Genomic DNA, 19,412 nt, shown 5'->3' with positions numbered 1-19,412 from the left:
GCTGGCTTTATTCAGCCTAAATTACAACAATAATTGATGCCAAAAAATGTTTTAAACTAGCTATAACAAACACCAATTTTTACATTTATGCTTTGTATCATTATTGAAAGTCTTTTTCAACTATGTTAATTTTTTAAATGAAAATTCTCCAATAGAAATAGCCTTGCTACTGACCTTCTGAAATAAAGCTCCACAAGATAGGACGAAGAGGGTCTCACTGTAACGTGGTTTCTTATTCCATGCCTTGTGTCATTCCAGAAGCCAAGTAATGTTATGCATTATCTGTTTCTGAATTAATTCATAATAGCATGATTTAAATCATTTTCCCATTACAGAAATTATAAAAAGGTTCCAAGGAGTTGCACATATGAAAGCAATTTTAGATGGGACGTTTTCCCAGGGGCCATGTCCATTTTTAGCATAACAATAGGAAAGATCACTTTTTCTTACACCTGTTCACCCTTATTTCCCTGGAATATTGTTGTCAATGGCTCAACTGAAATGATTAAATCCATGTAGGAGATATTTAGAACAAATTCTTTCACTATTACATATTTTAAAATTTTAAACGTTTATTCAGTTTTTGTGTGACAAGCACTAGTGAGGGAGGGGCAGAGAGTGGGAGACACAGAATCTGAAGCAGGTTCCAGGCTCTGAGCTGTCACCAGAGAGCCCGATGCATGGCTCTAACCCACGAACTGTGAGGTCATGACCTGAAGTCGGCTGCTTAACTGACTGAACCACCCTGGTGCCCCACCATTACATTTTTTAAACCCAAATTTGAAGCACATGGCTGAATAATTACAAAGGCTGAATTCCTTTCTCCCATAGCTTCTTTTTGTTTGTTTATCATCCAGCATCAGCAGCATGAGGATCTTTAGTTCAATTCTACAGTCTTGCCTGGGCAGGCATGGCAGTTCCATGTGCTGGACTTTAGGTATAGATGCGTAAGACATAGTCCCTCCTGTGAAAAGCTCATACAACTAATATCAACAACAGTAACTAGTAATACTTACTGAATACCTGCTGTGTGCCAGGCAGCATGCTAAGCACTTTCCATCATTATCTTATTTAATCCTCATACTACAGTGAGAAAGAAAGGTACAGTTATCTCTATTAACAGAGAGAAGAACTGAAGTTAGAAAGGGATGGTCACTGACCTGAAGTCACACAGGTAGTTAGGAACATAGACAGTGGGGAAGGAGGAAGCATAGTGGTGAGGGTGGGGGAGGGAATTGCACCTGAGTGGCTTAGTCCATTAAGCATCTGACTTTGACCCAGACCATGATCTCATGGTCATTGAGTTCAAGCCCCATGTCAGCTCTGTGCTGACAGCTCAGAGCCTGCAGCCTGCTTCAGATTCTATATCTCCCTCTCTCTGCTCTCTCTCTCTCTCTCTCTCAAGTAAACATTAAAAAAATATTTTTAGAAAAAGGAACACAGCTGGGATTTGAATTTAGGACTAACAGACTCCAAATATTTATATGTTTTAATAGGAATGAAGAATAATTTCTTGTTATTCACTGTGGTAGAAATTGAAAATCGGATCATAATCCCACTGAGCAAGGACTGCTTGACATAGAATTCACTGAAGCAGAAAGCAGATGATAGTTTTCAGGTGAACTTCATAAACACTTTCAATGACTGACTTTTCTGTTTTTGTAACACTCAGCAGTTCAGAAAGTGTTTGCCTGAAGACATTTTTATTCCCCTAGGTTATAAATGAAAATATCTCTCAAAAACATTGGTTCTATCACTTTACTTAGACTCCTACACTGATATTCTAATATGCTCCAAGCTACCCTACTATCTTGAGACCAGATAAATAGATCAGCGATTTAACTTGTAGAGTGTTGCATTTTACAAATTATACCAAACATTTATCCATTCAGCACAAATTTATTGAGCCACTTTTATGACTCAGGCACTGTGCTCAGGGTTAGATATGACACTGGAGCAAAAAGGTGAAATAGTCCCCAAATTAAAAGAGTCTAAAAGGAGAGAAAGACTCGATCAAATAACAACAGAAATAAATGTAAAATTGGAACTGTGTCCAGAGAATAGAAAATAAGAAACACTGAAAACAGACAACCTAAGCATTCAACCCTAAATGATATAAAGAGAGAAACACAAAGAAGCAGAGGGAAGAAAACAATGAGGAGAAGCAAAGTCTAAAGAAATGTAATTCGACATATGACGGGAATGTCAACCAAACCAAACTGGTTCTTTGAAAAGATGAATAAAATTGACAAACTTCTGGCAAGATTGATCAAGAAAACAGAGATAAGACAAAGGTAAACAATATTTGAAACAGCATAAACAACACAGAGTTACAACAAAGACTTAAAAAGGAAATAAGATTTTAAAAAAGGAAATAATATATAATAAACTTTATGCCCATACATTTGGAAGCATAGAAAAGAAGGAAAAAATTGATCAAGAAGAAACCAAAACTTGGATAGACATAATTACCAAAGAAATTGAATTGAAAATATAAAATCTTCCCAGATAGATTTTAGCAGCAGGTCTAGATGATGTTACAGGCAAATCTACCAAAATTTAAGGATCGATAATTCCAATCTTACAAACCTTTCTAAATAATTGGGGGGGGGGGGAGGAACTATCTAAATAAATTATTTTATGAGTCTAGTTTAATTTTATTAAAACAAAAAATTAAACAAGAGCAGTATGAGAACAGAAAAATAAAGAACAATATCTTCCATGAACATAAACACAAAAATCTTAGAGTATAAAATACAGCAAAGTAATAAGTTCTATATCCCTCTCCCTCTTCCAAGTTAAACATTAATCAATATTTTTGAACCTATCATTATTTCCTTACTTTACATTTCAGTAATAATGTCCAACTGTGATGTTCACATGGATCCACTTTCTCTTTCATACTTCTGTGCCTTTCCGGATAATGCTCCCTCTACCTAGACCTGCATTCCTCACTTTTTAAAAACTAGATAATTCTGGGGCGCCTGGGTGGCTTACTCGGTTAAGAGTCCGACTTTCGCTTGGGTCATGATCTCGCGGTTCGTGGGTTCGAGCCCCGCGTCGGGCTCTGTGCTGACTGCCAGCTCAGAGCCTGGAGCCTGTTTCACAGTCTGTGACTCGCTCTCTCTCTCCTAGAAATAAATAAAACTTCAAAAAAAAAAAACCTAGATAATTCTTACATACCTTTCAGAAACCACCATAATAACTCTCCTTCTGGCCAGACCATTTTCTTACAGTTTAACATATACTAGTTTGTGTGAAATATTTTATTGGGTGTCTTTCCCACAAAGAACCATATGGTTACAGATCATATAGTTTCCATCTTTTAACCCTCAGCTATTAATAATATTTGCCTGGCATATCGTAGGTGTCTGGAATGTAGCTAAACCTTTTGAATCAAAGTCATTTATAAAGTTTGTGTTTCTACCACATCGTCTGCTAGACTAATAGACTGACTTTCATTCAATTTTTTAGTATCACCTATAGTTTATACTATCCACATCCTTACATATCCCATATGTTTATATGTAAAATTTGTGTCATTTTTTAAAGTGGGCCCCAATGCGGAGCCCCACATGGGGCTTGAACTCACAACTCTAAGATCAAGACCTGAGCTAAGATCAAGAGTTGGATGCTTAACTGAGTCCCCTAGCTTCCCCAATACGTGTCATTTCTTACAGATACTTTTATGTGTTCTTTCAGCTTCCTTTTTATTCTTAATTTTTTGTAGTGTTAAGGTGTAGAAAGTGATTATTTGATACATGCATATATTGTGAAATCATTACCACAATAAGATTAGTTAACACCTCTATCACCTTGCATACTTAATTTTTTGTGTGTGGTGAGGACATTTAAGACCTACTCTCTTACAACTTGCAAGTACACAATATAGTATTCTTCATTATATTCACCCTAGGACTTATTCATTTTATTACTGGCAGTTTGTGTCCTTTGACCAACATCTTTCCATTCCTCTACAGCTTAGTCCCTGATTTCATTTTATCATGAAAGGAAGTTGAATTTTCTCAAATGCTTGTTTCTGGGGTTTTTTTTAGATAATTATATTATTTTTATTTTTATCATTCATTCTATTCACGTGACGTATCACATTCACTGAATGGCATATGATGAACCATCCTTGCATCCCAGGAATAAATGCCACTTGATCATGATATATAATCCTTTTAACTTGCTATTGAATTCAACTTGCCAGTATTTTGTTAAGAATTCTGCATCTTTATTCATCAGAAATGTTAGTCTGTCCTTCTCTTTTTTCATGGTGTCCTTATCTGGCTTTGGTATCAGGGTAATGTTGGCCTCTCAAAATGAGTTTGGGAGTGTTCCCTCCTCTTCTATTTTTTTTTTTTTTTGTAAAAATTTAAGCAGGATTAGCATTAACTCTGTTGCAGCAGTTTCACAGGGTTCTCACTTGTCTCCCTATCCTGTCAGCCATAGGATGTACTCAAGCTGCCCAGCATTTCTGGCCAGGCTTCCTGTTTGGAGGGGCTGGAGGCTACACGAAACAGATGGGCAGAGCCAGTGGATTTCTTCTCCGTTCATGTATGGATCTAGAATGGACTCTGAGGTCAGAACAGACCTTTAGTTGGAGACCTACAGCAGGCAAAGCTGCTAACCAAGGAACCCAACCAGACAGAGCCATCCATCCTTATCCTTAAAGCTTCGCTTTTCATATCTACCCCAAATCATAGTATCTCTATTCCATTTCTGTACCAAGATTGATTTTAGACTTCTGCAATTTTTGCTCAATTCAGAAATTCGGGCAATTTTTTTGGGAGGTTCCTTTTTTTTAAGTTTTCATTTTAATTCTGGTTGGTTAACGTGCAGTGCTATATTAGTTTCAAGTGTACAATACAGTGATTCAACACTTCCATACATCACCTGGTGCTCATCACAGGTGCTATTTAACTCATCCTTTCACCCACCTCTCCTCTGTTAACCATCACTTTGTTCACTACCGTTAAGAGTCTGTTTCTTAATTTGTCTCTTTCTCTCTTTTCCCCTTTGTTGGTTTGTTCTGTTTCTTAAGTTTCACATATGAGTGAAATAATATGGTATTTGCCTTTCTCTGACTTATTTCACTTAGCATTATACTCTCTAGCTCCATCCATGTTGTTGCAAATGGCAAGATTTCATTCTTTTATGGCTGAGCAATATTCCATTACTCACATCTTCTTTATCCATTTACCAATCTATGGACACTTGGGCTGCTTCCGTATTTTGGCTATTGTAAATAATGCTGCTCTAAATAGAGGGATGCATGTATCCCTTTGAATGATTTTTTTCATATTCTTTGAGTAAATATCCAGTAGTGTGATTGCTGGATCATAGGGTAGATCTAATTTTAACTTTTTTCCAAAGTGGCTGCATCAGTTTGCATTCCTTTTTCTCCATATCCTCATCATCTCCTATTGTTTCTTGTGTTTTTAATTTTAGCCATTCTGACAGGTATAATGTGATATCTCATTGTGGTTTAGGATGACTTGATAGTTGTCCAGTTGTATTCATGGGACGTGGTGAGCCTAGGGTCCTCCTACTCTGCCGCCATCTTCTCTCTGTGAGGTTCCTTTTATAAATCTTATTTAGTGCCTGTGGAACCTACCCATTTGTCTTCTAACACACTTACAATGCAAAGTTCTTTTAAATTTCCTAATTCTGCTCTCCTAAAATTCCACCTTTTCTCTCAGGTCAAAAGCTATTGCCTCATCTCCCTCATCCAGTCTGGCTCCGGGGTGTGTCCATTCTTTCAAATTTGCCATGTATTTTCTTTCTGCCCTTCTCTTTCCTACCAACCACATCTGAGCCTCATCACTTCATGCCACGGGTGCCTCAATAACTTCCTGCAATGACTCTTTTAACCTCTCTGCTGAGAGGTCAAAGTGCAGATAACTATAGGTTTACTTTCTGAAACATCTAAAACTTTAACTGGACCACACTGCAGATCCTGCACCGCCCAGTATTTGTGGTCGGTGCAGTATTTTGGTCACTCCCTCTGCTAGAAAGTTGAAAATGTAACTCTTTAACTTGACATACCAGGTTTAAAAATCTGATAACAGCCTAACTGTTCAGTCTGGAACCATCATTCCCTGTAAGAATGATTTCCCAAATCAAATACATGAATTACTGGTCTCTAAACATGGATTTTACTTTCCTATCTTTCTGCCTTTTTCATGCCATGTCACCACTAGAATGCCCCACTCCTCTTTCCCACCTTCCGTTACTTTTTAGAATTCTAAACAGACTCCTAAGCCCAGTATGAATTATTGACTGTACAGTTGTGCTGCCCTTTCATTTGTGTATATGTATATATGTTTTATCTTCTCAGCTAGACTGTAAGCTTCTTGAGAGAAGAAACTATATCCTCAGTCTACCATAATATAATACTAATATGGTGTTTAGTTAATACTAAACTGATGTCACATCCCAGAACAATATAAACTTATTCAGGTAGTTGCTCAGGAAAATATTTGCATCACTAATTGTGTGACCATGGCTTCCTTTGAACATTACAGATTCAGCCTTTTCTGTTTGTTTTGCTAAAAGCTCTTATAAACAGTAGAACATAGGATAATAATTTGCTGCTTAACTACATAAAGTAAATAGTTTACCATATATGTATACCTATATAAATATACATATATAGAGAGATATACATATACATATGACTTTGAATGGACTCTCCCAAGAAAAGGTAGCAAAAACTATGAGTTTTTGTTTGTATTAATCAAGATTCTTCCAGCTGAAAATAAGAGACATCTAACTTACAATTAGCTTAAGCAAAAAGGATAATGTATTGGCTCATAGAATTGAGAAAATCATAGGTAAATCTGGTTTTAGTAACAGTTAGATCCAGAAGATTCACTGGTATTAAAAAGTTTTAGTCTCCTTTTTCTGAGTGTTCCCCTTATTCTCTGCAGCTTCAGATAAGCCAACTATATCTGCTAAAGGTAATGCTAACTACAATTCCAGTGTCACATTATGCCACACTGGCAACCCCAACTAAGAAGAATCTCTCTAGTGGCAGCTGGGTGGCTCAGTAGGTTAAGCATCCAACTCTTGGTTTTGGCTTGGGTCACCATTTCACATTTCATGAGTTTGAGCCCCACATTGCAACTTTTTTCTCTCCCTCTCTCTCTGTGCCTCCCCCCACCAAAAAAAATAAATACATAAACATTGAAAAAAGAAGAATCTCTCTCAATCTCCCTCTCACAATCTCTCTCACTCTCCATAAGAATAGAGAAAGTTCAGGGACAACTACTGAACCCTAAATAGGTCATATACCTATCTTAGTAAAGTCACTGGGCTAGAAAGAAGAGCACCTGAGAATAATTCAGCCTGAGCATGAGTTCACGTGGTAGCCAATTGGTTCACATGAGCCAATGTGGTAGCCAGATATATTGACTGTGTTTACAGGATCACATGGTATTGAGGAAAGATAAGGACCAGCTGCTTTGTTCGAAATAAATAAATAAAAGGATAACAAAAATAATCATTTCTCCATTTAAGTAAGGGAGATCCTTTGGGTTCTGAGTCACCTAGATTGACTTTAAATTCTGAAGTGTTTATCCAATTATCCTCAAATATTTGTTGTACACCTACTATGTGTCAGGCACTCTGTCAGTTACTGTTGAGGCAACAAAGATTATTAGCTTTGATTTACAGAAGTGACAAATGTAATATACCTATATGTAATTCTGGTCAAAAGTAGGATATGGCATGTGTCATAAAGAGTAATAAAAGTGGAACAAAAGATAAGGATTTTAGAATCATACATATAGAGGCAACAATGAAAGCACTATAAACAAATGACACTGAAATTTTGAGAGAGAGATAAAGAAAAAAGAGAAATTAAAACTAAAGAGAGAAAGAAGTCAGAATAAACTTTTATATCCTTATTCAAGTTGTATCTACATTCAAAGAGAATGTGAACTCCTTAAGAGTAAAACTTTAATCTTACTTTGAGCAACACAAATCTAATAATAGAGAAAAGAACAATATTAATATTAAATAATATTTATTGAGTGTTTTTTTATGTTAGGTATTAAGCTAATTTTTCTATTCATCCCTCAAAACAATCTTATGAATTAGGTATTATTCTCCACATCCCCATTTTATAGATGAGAACACTGAGACTCAGAAATGTTCAATAATCTGCTTAAGCAAATTCTAGATTTGAGGTCTTATCATGTTCAGGATTTAACCTCTTAATCAATATATTGTAGTCAACATTTTCAAAGGCTACATCTTCTCATGTGAGTCAAGGAACAGATTTGGTATAAATTACCAGAAATGGTGTTCTTTGAGCTTTTAGTTACTCTCATGTGATCTCAGCTTCTTGCCCAATGTCAATCACAACATCATTCTCTGCTTAGATTCATTCGGCAGACTAAAATAATCCAGAAACCCTGCTGTTTGAGAGGAGAGTGAATGGGAAGACCAGAGAAATAAACAAGGCTATAGTATAGTAGAAGCTTTTGGCTTTGTACTAGCAAAATAAAACTCAGTGGTACTATTATAGATTGAATTGTGTCACTCCAAAATTAATAAGTTGAAATCCTCACCTCAAGATTCTAAGGATGTAACTATTTGGAAATAGGGTTTTCACAGAGATAATCAAGTGAAAACACACTTGATTAGATTGGATGGGCTCCAATCCATTACACCAATGGGAAATTTGGACACATTAGCATTCACAGAGGAAAGACTACATGAAAAGATACAAAGGAGAATACTATGTAAAGATGAAAGCAGATATTGAAAATGATGTATCTATAAGGCAATAAATATTAAAGATTTCCAGCAAACCACCAGAAGCTAAGAGAGAGGCCTAGAACAGATTCTCCCTCACAGGCCTTGAGAGGAACCAACCCTGGAAGGAGCTTGATCTTGAACTTCTACACTCCAGAACTGTAAAACAATAAATTCCTCTTGTTAAAGTCACCCAGTTTGTGGTGTTCTGTTACCTCAGTCCTAGGAAATTAATATGTATCTTCAAGAAATCTTAGGATAAATCTAACCCTCTTGCAAATGAATAAAGCAATTCCCAATGCTTTCTTTCATGGTGGTGCCGTGTTAAGAAAGCCAGTTCACAATGAAAAGAGCTGGATCAAACTTCCACCTGTGATTTTATAGCCTGATAGGGAACATTTGCAAATAATTTGACATAAATATTACATTTTTGTGCTTCCTAATTTGTTAATATGTTTTCTGAAGAGAATGCTTTTCTTTCTGCCAGAAACTGGACACCTGATTCCTAAGTGATCATTTACATTTTTTGTTCTGGGCTTCTCGACACATCTAGATACTGAGAATGGATTGTTTACCCATTAGTTCATAGGTCAAAATCACATTAAAACATTCTCAAATATCAAGAAAATGTTTTTATTTTAATAAAAGTCAACAGCTCATCTAATTGTTAATTTGAAGAGGTCTGACAGGAAGCGTGGGAGAAGATCCTTATCTGAGGTTCTGGAAAGAAAATAAAACATGGCATGAATCAGAGTTGGGAGCTGTATTCATAAGCACATTCCCAGAGAGTATACAGAACTAAAAGTTTAAACATTTACTGTGTTCTTGAGTAAACTGAGAATGTGAATAAAATATATCAATGTGGAACACCACAGCTCCCTGAGGGGAAAAGTCATACACAAATGTGCCTCTGTAGGCTTACCTTTACAGACTGGTGGCTTGAGGGACATTCCAAGCCAGCAGAATGGTCACTCCTGTGTGCCTGAAGGGAGAAAAGCATAGCTTTTGGCAAAATCTAACAGAGTCACTGACCCTCTTCCTGGACCTGATAAGCTTTCCTTCCTCCCTTTCCACCTTGCTTCTTCTTTCCTTCCTTCCTTTTCAGTATAAATATGGATTTGGTTTTTTTTTTTCCTGTAACAATAATGCATGTTCGGAGTTGTAAAGGACCCCCATGGTTTTCAACACAGGACTATCAAAATTAAGGAGCATTGTGAAGCAGGCATCCTGTTTCTAATTTTCTCAACTCTGAGTATGACTGTAGCAGCATAACATATTGGTTGGACACTGATTTCAAAGTCAAAGAGCCCTTGTTTTAAACTGACAAGTCCTCTTATTCGCTGTATACAACTTTAGGAGTAGTACTTAGGCATTTATGCTTCCTCATTTGTAAATTAAGTTTGATCATTGTACCTCCATCACATGGTCTGAGAACAGAACAAAACAAAACAAGATGGTATCTGAAGATCAGATAGCATAGGGATAACCACTTGGTGAATACTTAATAAATGTAAAGAAATAATCATACTTATAAGGAAAAGTAATTATATGACATTCTGGAAAGTTCAAAACTTTGGCAATGGTAGAAAGAGTAATCGTTGCCTGGGAGTTGGGGGAGCATGACTGTCAGGTGACAGCTGAATACATGGAATACCTTCTGGAAGGTGGTAAAACTATTCTGTTTGATACTGTAATGGTGGATATATGACATTATGTATGTCAAGATCCATAAAACATTCTAGCATAAAGAGTGAACCTTACTGTATGAAAATTAAGAAAATAACCTTTTGGAGGTCAGGGTATCATATGATGAACTGTAGAATGTGATAAAACTAACTGTATTATAAATGTGAGAAATAAACCTAACCATATTACAAATATATAAAGCAATCTTACCTGAAGGAATTTGGGGGGGAAACGTGACCTAAGTAATTTTGAATCGGTGAAATAAACTATATATTAGCACTGTGTTCGGGTGAATAAAGTTGTTTCTTATGGAGATGCAGTTAATTTTGATACTGCTGTACATATACACTGGAATTGAACAATTAAGTAATGAGGTGCTGGATGCTGGGAGTCAGGTCTCTCAGTGTTGCAGTGGAAGATTACAGAGAGCAAGGGAGGAGGCTAGAATGAGTCATGTGATAATGGACTACAGTTGGAGACACCAGTATGAACTCATGTCTAGCTTAGTATAGACACAGGTGATTACATAAATAATTTTAGATATGCATATATGAACAGGCTGATATCCATACATGAAACTCTGCTCTTTCAGTGGAGAGAGCCTAGAAGCAATGACACCTCAGTACCAACAACAAGCTCACCTACCACCTAGATCTTTTTCTTTTTTCTTTTCTTTTCTTTTCTTTTCTTTTCTTTTCTTTTCTTTTCTTTTCTTTTCTTTTCTTTTTTCTCTCTCTTTCTTTTCTCTCTTTATTTCTTTTTAAGAGAGAAAGAGAGAGAGAATCATAAGCAGGCTGCACATTCAGCACAGAATTCAATCTCACTGATCATGAAATCATCACCTGAGCCAAAATCAAGAGTCGGACACTTATCCAACAGAGCCACCCAGGTGCCCCTATATCTTGTTTTCTAATACCACTTTCCAATAAAGAGAATCAGGGATCCTTGGAGAAAGGGCCATTTCTAGGAATAGGGCAGTAAATATATAAGATGAGCTCAGAGCATCTTATAGTGCCAGAAAGTAAGGAAACACTTGTTTTAAAAAATGGTGATGTACACAAAGGGACATAGTATATAATTAAAAGGGCCCCCAATGGTCAAGGCTACAAAATTTGAGGAACACAATAAATAAAGTAGTATTGGTTTATAATCCAAAATTAAAAAAATTTTTGAATCCATACTGATACAGATAAGTAATTAAACAAATAATAAATGAGGGAGAATAGACAAATCTTTAGTGTAGGTACTCTGCTCTCAAGGACATAAAGCATAAGTCCCCATGGCGACTTCCTTCCACAGACTACAATATAGATAAAGGGAGAAAGAGTAACTTTACAGTGGATAAACCTCACAATCACAAGCTCAGTCAGTTGGTCAAGGGAAATATCAACATGATAAGAGTATGTACTCCTGATATGTGATGAAAATGGCACTCTACCTGTGTGGTCTTCCTCCCAAAAACCCATAACTCTAGTCTAATCATGAGAGATACATCAGACAAATACCAGTTGAGGAACATTGTACAAGACAGTGTAAAATCAACCAGTATTTTTCTAAAATGTCAACGTCATCAAAAACAATGAAAGGTTGATAAACTATCACAGCCAAGAGGAGCCTCAGGACACATGGGGACTACATGTCATGTATATCCTGAGGGTGAGGGGGGCCCTCAAACAGAAAAAGGACGTTACATAAAAAAATCAAATACATCAAAATAAACTATAGACTTTAGTTAAAATAACCTATCAATATTGATTCAACAATTGCAAACAAATGTAATATAAATGTATAAATATAATACATTAATAATAGGAAAATAGGTATGGGATATGGGGGGATACTGTACTCTATTAAATTCTTTTAAGATTACAAATTTATTTTAAAAATAAAAAAATATAAAAGCAGAACTATTATATTAAGCCTAAAAATAATAACCAGTATTACTATTTTGGGGGGTAATTAGTACAAGAAATATCTGACATATACTAGGACATTATTAAACTTAAATGTTTTTAATCATTGCTCTAAGAAACCCTGATCTAATTCTTATACTTAATTTTTTTTAATTTTTTTAAAAATTTATTTATGAGAGAGAGAGAGACAGCATGAGCAGGAGGGGGTCAGAGAGAAAGGGACACACAGAATCCGAAACAGGCTCCAGGCTCTGAGCTGAGGTGTCCGCACAAAGCCCGACACGGGGCTGGAACCCAGGAACTGTGAGATTATGACCTGAGCTGAAGTCGGATGCCTAACCGACTGAGCCACCCTGGCACCCCTCTTATGCTTTATTAAACTCATATTGAATCTCTTCTTAAAATTAGATCCTCCTTGAACTTGATTTGATATGTTCAACAACCTTACCACCCACTTCAATTTGCCTACAAGGAAATGTTGTGGATGTCAGTGACTTTTAATTTAATTTAATATAATTTAATTTAATTTAATTTTATTTTATTTTACAGTGTGTGTGAGTGTGCACGTGTGCATGCGCAGTGGGGGTGGGGGGGAGAGACAGAGAAAGAGAGAGAATCCCAAGCAGGCCCCATGCTCAGCATGGAGCCCAATGCAGAACTTGATCCCACAACCTTGGGATCATAACCTAAGCCAAAATCAGAAGTTGGACACTCAACTGACTAAACCACCCAGGCACCCCTATCAGTGCTTTTATATCCAATAGTCAATTCCTAACATCCTAAATGCTCCATTATTTACAGATCAAAGGATAAGTTGCCCTTTTTATTCGGTGAAAAACCACCCAAAACATTAGAGGTCAGTCACGAATTACAGTGACCAATACGAGCCACACAAATCCATTGATGATTATTTTTTCCAATAAAAGTAGATTTCACATCATTTGTGTCTCCTGTGTTTAATTCTTTGCTTCTGAAATCAGAATTTACATACATAGTTTTTTAAAGCAAATCCTTTTCTAACAAACTTCACTATGCATAGTAGATTTTATGTAGCACTATTTTCTCTTTAGAAGTGTGGAGGTACTAATGCAAGCTATAACAGGGATAACTAAAAGACTTCTTTAAGCAAAATGACTTAAAACAATCATATAATAATCTCTATACTTCCAGAAAGCTGCCCTTTCCCTCCCTACAAATAGAAATGCACATCTTGGGGGGGGCGGGGACTGGATAACTCAGTCAGTTAAGCGTCTGACTCTTGATTTTGGTTCAGATCATGATCTCATGTTTCTTGAGTTCAAGCCACTATGATGGGCTCTGCACTGAGAGCACAGAGCATGCCTGAAATTCTCTCTCTCTTCCCCCAGCCCTGCATTTGAGCACTCACACGCTCTTACTCTCTCTCTCAAAATAAATAAATACTTAAAAAATATTTTTTAAAGTAATACACATCTCTGAATCAGTATTTTATGAAGACTGTACTTTAGTGGCTTGAAGGTAAATGATGACACAGAGAGGTGAAAAGAAATAGTAGAGACAGTTGAGTCCCCACCATCACATAATGTCATGTCATAAATCTCCCAGTTAATACTCTTGAACTTGCATATCTAGATCTGATATGAGCATGATATAAGCATAATTTAAAATTTTATGGTTCTTTACAAGTTCCTAAAACATATAGTGATAATGGCCTTTGACTCAGATGGGCATGTGAAAATACAGATGAAAGAAGACTAAGAAATCCTACCACTTCTCAAAGTGTTCAAAACTATTAAGTTCAAAGACAACTCATTTACTCCTGAACGCAGTGGGGTTTTGCTCCATACCAAATGTCTCCATGTACCTACCACCCTGAGTAAACTTTAACTTACATTTGGAGGATATGGACCATTATTTGATCCAGTGTGGGTATTCCCTTTGCTCTTAGTAAAGTATAAAGTGATATGGTAACTTGGTGATTGGCTCAGTGCTCCTGCATGCAGTGTGGGTTCTGAGAGGAATGTAAAAGCAAGTGCAGCCAACTTATAGATCTTGTAATTCCTTAGTATATTTCATAATTCATGAATTTTAAAAAACTTTACTCACCCAACAGTTTGGAGTTTGGGGGTCTCTGTTGAATGTGAGAGTGTGTGTATGGGTGTGTGTGTGTTGGACTGGGGTGACTTTTCATACATCTAAAAGTCAGTTAAGTTAAAAAGTCAGAGGAAGTTATGCTATAATATGATACTCAAACTCTTTCAACTATAGTACTTGTGACCATAGCCAGGTATATTTTTATCAAATCACATGGACTTAAGTTGAGATAAATATATTTTTCATTTATTTAAATTCACATTAGTTAACATACAGTGCAGTCTTGGCTTTAGGAATAGAACCCAGTGATTCATCTCTTACAAAGCACACTCAGTGCTCATCTCAACAAGAGCCCTCTTCAGTGCCCACTACCTATTTCACGCATCCCCCCTCACAACCCCTCCGGCAATGCTTAGTTTGTTCTCTGTATTTAAGAGTCCCTTATAGTTTGCCTCCCTCTTTGTTTTTATCTAATTTTTCCTTCCTTTCCCCTATGTGCATCTGTTGAGTTTCTCAAATTCTACCACACACACACACACACACACACACCACATATTTTTTATCCATTCATAAGTTGTTGGATACTTGGGTTCTTTCCATAATTTGGCTATTGTTGATAGTGTGCTAAAAACATTGGTGTACATGTGCCCCTTCAAATCAGTATTTTTGTATCCTTTGGATAAATACCTAATAGTGCAATTGCTGGGTCATAGAGTAGTTCTGTTTTTAATTTTTTGAGGAACTTCCCTACTGTTTTCCCAGAGTGGCTACACCAGTTAGCATTCCCACCAGCAGTGCAAAAGAGATCCTCTTTCTCTGCATCCTCACCAACATCTGTTGCTGCCTGAGTTGATAATGTTAGCCATTCTGACAGGTGTGAGGTGGTATCTCATTGTGGTTTTGATTTGTATTTCCCTGACTAGGAATGATGTTGAGCATGTTTTCATGTGTCTGTTAACCATCTGGATGTCTTCTTTGGAAAAGTATCTATTCATATCTTCTGCCCATTTCACTGGATTATTTGGTTTCTTTGGGTGTTGAGTTTGGTAGGTTCTTTATATATTTTGAATACTAACCCTTTACCCAATGTGTCATTTGCAAATATCATCTCCCATTCTGTTGGTTGCCTTTTAGTTTTGCTGATTATTTCCTTCAATGTGCAGAAGCTTTTTATCTTGATGCTGGGTCATTTGTATTTAGATGTGAAAACAAGATTACACACGTGAGAGATGCTGGACCCCACTGGAACCATAAGGCAATGAGGTGTCCATTGCTGACACTGGGGTCTCTGCCTCAAGCTTCCCCTATTTCTCTCTTACTGTAAGGTAAACTAAAGCAAACCTCTTCATATTGCTTCCAGAATTTAATAAAAGAAGTCTTATATTTTCTTATCTAAATGTCATTCTGCACTTACTTTGGTCTCTTTAGTTCTCTTTCTGTAGCTATTCCCAGGGGGAAAAAATTGAAGTATGCCACGTTATATACCACATAGAAATATGTAAATATTTTTAAATGTTTACTTATTTTAATTCTCCTGAATGCATGTGACTTTATTTTTTCTTGAGAGAGAGAGAGAGGGTGCAAGGGAGCAAAGGGCAGAGAGAGAATCCCATTTAAGGGACAAGAAAGAGAGGGATAAAGAGAGAGAAAAGCAAGGCTCACTCGCAGCGAGGCTTGTGGTCACCTGGCACAGAGCAGGACACAAGCTCGCCCAAAGCAGGGCTCGAGCTCATCTGACCTTTAAAACACAACACTGTTTTATGTTTGGAGAAAGCATGTGATCCACTTAGAGATGAATTTTGACTCTGATCTTTTCTGAAGCGACATTTTAGAATTGATACATAACGGAAATGAACTTTCTTCAGTGTATGCTTTTAATGCAATCTTATTAATGTGTTGTGATTTTTTTCTCTATGATAATAGTATGCAATTATCTATACTTATTATTAAGACCATCTTAATAGAACTTTTATTAAAACTGGAAAGGCTTAGACATAATAATAAGACACATTGAAAATACTTATTTTTAGTGACAGCCTTATAAAGAACATACTTTTCCTTAGAAAGGAACTCTGTGCAGAATTATTTTATATTAATTTCATTCTAATAAAATCAAAGTACATTCTATAAATTAATATGTAAAGTAACACATTCTAGTGGGTTATTTCTAAATTTAGTTTTTATTTTTTTCAATGAAACTGTAAGTTTGAGCAATGTCAAATGAGACTCACTGTGAAGGCATTTCCCCCCATTTTAGCCTCATTTCAGAAATATGGTAAATAGTTGCCTATTTATCTGGTAAAGCATACAGTGACAAGACACATCCTCAAGCTGATGAAACTCTTTCGCATTTAAGTGGTATTACTATTGACATTATTCTTGAGTCAGCGAGCATTCCTTTATATGCTCATGTAGAGTGCCCTATCTTGCTGACAGTTTTGATCTGTTGGAGATCATATTTGACCTTGTAGCCTGAACAAAAGTTTTTTTTTCTTAAAAAGGAATGTACTTTTGCCTTCTGAATTTAAGGACACGTAAGCCCATTTTCCAGAAAACAAATTATTGCGAAGAGGAAGCTATAGGTGAGAAGGGACCATGGTGAGACAGAGGCACCAGTGGGATCCTCGGGATGGGACAGATATCTGGGGCATCATTTACTGGGTATTTATTTCATTCCACACCACGGCTTTATGGGATCATTTTAGGACAGACTATTAAACAGAGAAGACTATTTTCACTATATTCTCAAGAAAAAAACCTACTGAGTCCCTTCCACTTGACTCTTCTGGCATAACATTTTTGTGCCTTCATCTCCTTGGCTCCAAAATAGGAATAATAAGATCAAACTCATAAGGTTGTTTCAGGGATTGAATTATTTAATTCTTGAAACACTTTAAATTGTACCTGAAACACATTGCTCATTTGGTTAATGATAGTTCTTGTTATTGATGCCGCTGTTCCTACTGTTACGATAGTTAACAGCATCAAACACAGATAGGGCATCACGTGCCTAGTTGTAGGGCTTAATAGAATCTCCACATCTGAAACCTGTAAGGAAGCTAGGTGCTAGAAACACACAAATTTGCCATGTTTTTCCTCAAAGCATTGTGAGATACATTTGATAATTAAGCATATCTTTGTCCACTTCTAACTACCCAGGAAAAAACTTGTGAGTCTAGTTTGATTTCATGTATTTTAGGCAACTATGCTTGAAAATGCTTTGAAGATCAAAGAAGATAGAACCATTAGAGCAGATTAAGGAAAACTTTGTCCACTTTGGTAAATGGTTTACAGAATGGCTGAAATACCCTTTTCTGCCCATGAGGAGTTCCCTTCTGCGAGGATTCCAGGTCAGGCTGTGGGACTTGCTTTGGCCAGTGGAATAATAACAAATGTGATTCAAGTAGCAGAGTGAAAGTTGCCTATATTAGGGTTCTCCAGAAAAACAGGACTGATATTTTTATATATATAATATTTATTAATATATAAAATTGTATTAATATATCATGTGTGTTAACATATATTTAAAATATTTTATTTTAATATTAGAATACTAATATAAAATAATGTATAGGTATATATTTGTAACTTAACATTATATAATATTATTTATATATGTAAAACCTATTAGTCATGTTTCTTTCTATATAGATAGATTATATGTATATATAATATGTAATCTATATGTAAGATATAATCTAGAGCAAGAGTAAGAGAGATTTATTGTATGGAATTGATTCACATGATTATGGAGGCTGAAAAGTCTCATGATGTTCAGTCAGCAAGCTGGGGTCCCAGGAGAGCTGATGGTGATAATTTCCAGCCCAAGAGTGGAAGACTGATGTCCTAGCTTGAAAATAGGCAGAGAGAACAAATTCTCACTTAACCGGCCTCTTGTTTTATTCAGGCATCCAACCAATTGGATGTGGCCCATCCACTGTGGGGAGGGCAATCTGTTTTATTTAGTCTACTGATCCAAATGTTAGCCTCATCCAGAACACTCTCACAGACACACCCAGAATTATGTTTGACCAAATATCTGGAAGCCCATAGTCACATCAAGTTGGCACATAAAACTAACATCACATTAGTGCTCATACAGTGGCTTCCTCTCTTGCTACTGGATTCTTCCTCCATGTGAAATAGCCCAGGCTAGCCTGCTGGAGGCTGAAAGTCCACAAGCAGAGAGAGAGACCACACGGCTAGCTGTCTAAGTTGAGGTCCCAGATATTTGAATAAATTCTACCCCAGCCCAGACAGATTATAATCTATAATCAAAAGAACAATTTACACACTCATAAAAACATGAGAAATAATAACTTCAGCCCAGGTCACAATCTTACGGTTCCTGAGTTTGGCCCTACATCGGGCTTTGTGCTGACAGCTCAGAGCTTGAGCCTGCTTCAGATTCTGTGTTTCCCTCTCTCTCTGCCCCTCACCTGCTCATGCTCTCTCTCTCTCTCTCAAAAATAAACAAACATTAAAATAAAAATAAAATAATAAAATAAAATAAAAATTTTAAGTAACATCAAATTTTAAAAATTGTAGTTGAGTAGGCACAAATATATAGTGAATCTCAAGACTAAGTTTTAAAAAATGGTAAAAAGCAAATTAAATATTATCTGAGTATTGAAAATATTGGAGATACCATTCCAATTCTAAAATGATGACCTAAACATTAATTTCAAGCACTTTCAAAATCAAATAGGAAAAACCATTTGCAAAATAATGCCCATACCATAAAACTTACTATTTTTAAATTGTACAATTCAATGAATTATAGAACATTCAGAGTTGTGCAACCATCAGGATATTTTCATCACCCCAAAAAGAAACTCTGTCACTCCCCATTGTCCTTCTTCCCCAGTCCCTGCCAAACACTAATCTACTTTCTGTCACTATGGATATGCATATTCTGGACATTTTACATAAACAGAATTACATCGTCTGTGGCTTTCTATGTCAGGCTTCCAT

This window comes from Hyaena hyaena, unplaced genomic scaffold (assembly GCF_003009895.1).
Source record: "Hyaena hyaena isolate Hyena2069 unplaced genomic scaffold, ASM300989v1 scaffold_52, whole genome shotgun sequence".
Classification (NCBI taxonomy): domain Eukaryota; kingdom Metazoa; phylum Chordata; class Mammalia; order Carnivora; family Hyaenidae; genus Hyaena; species Hyaena hyaena.
Note: the sequence above shows the minus strand (reverse complement) of the source record.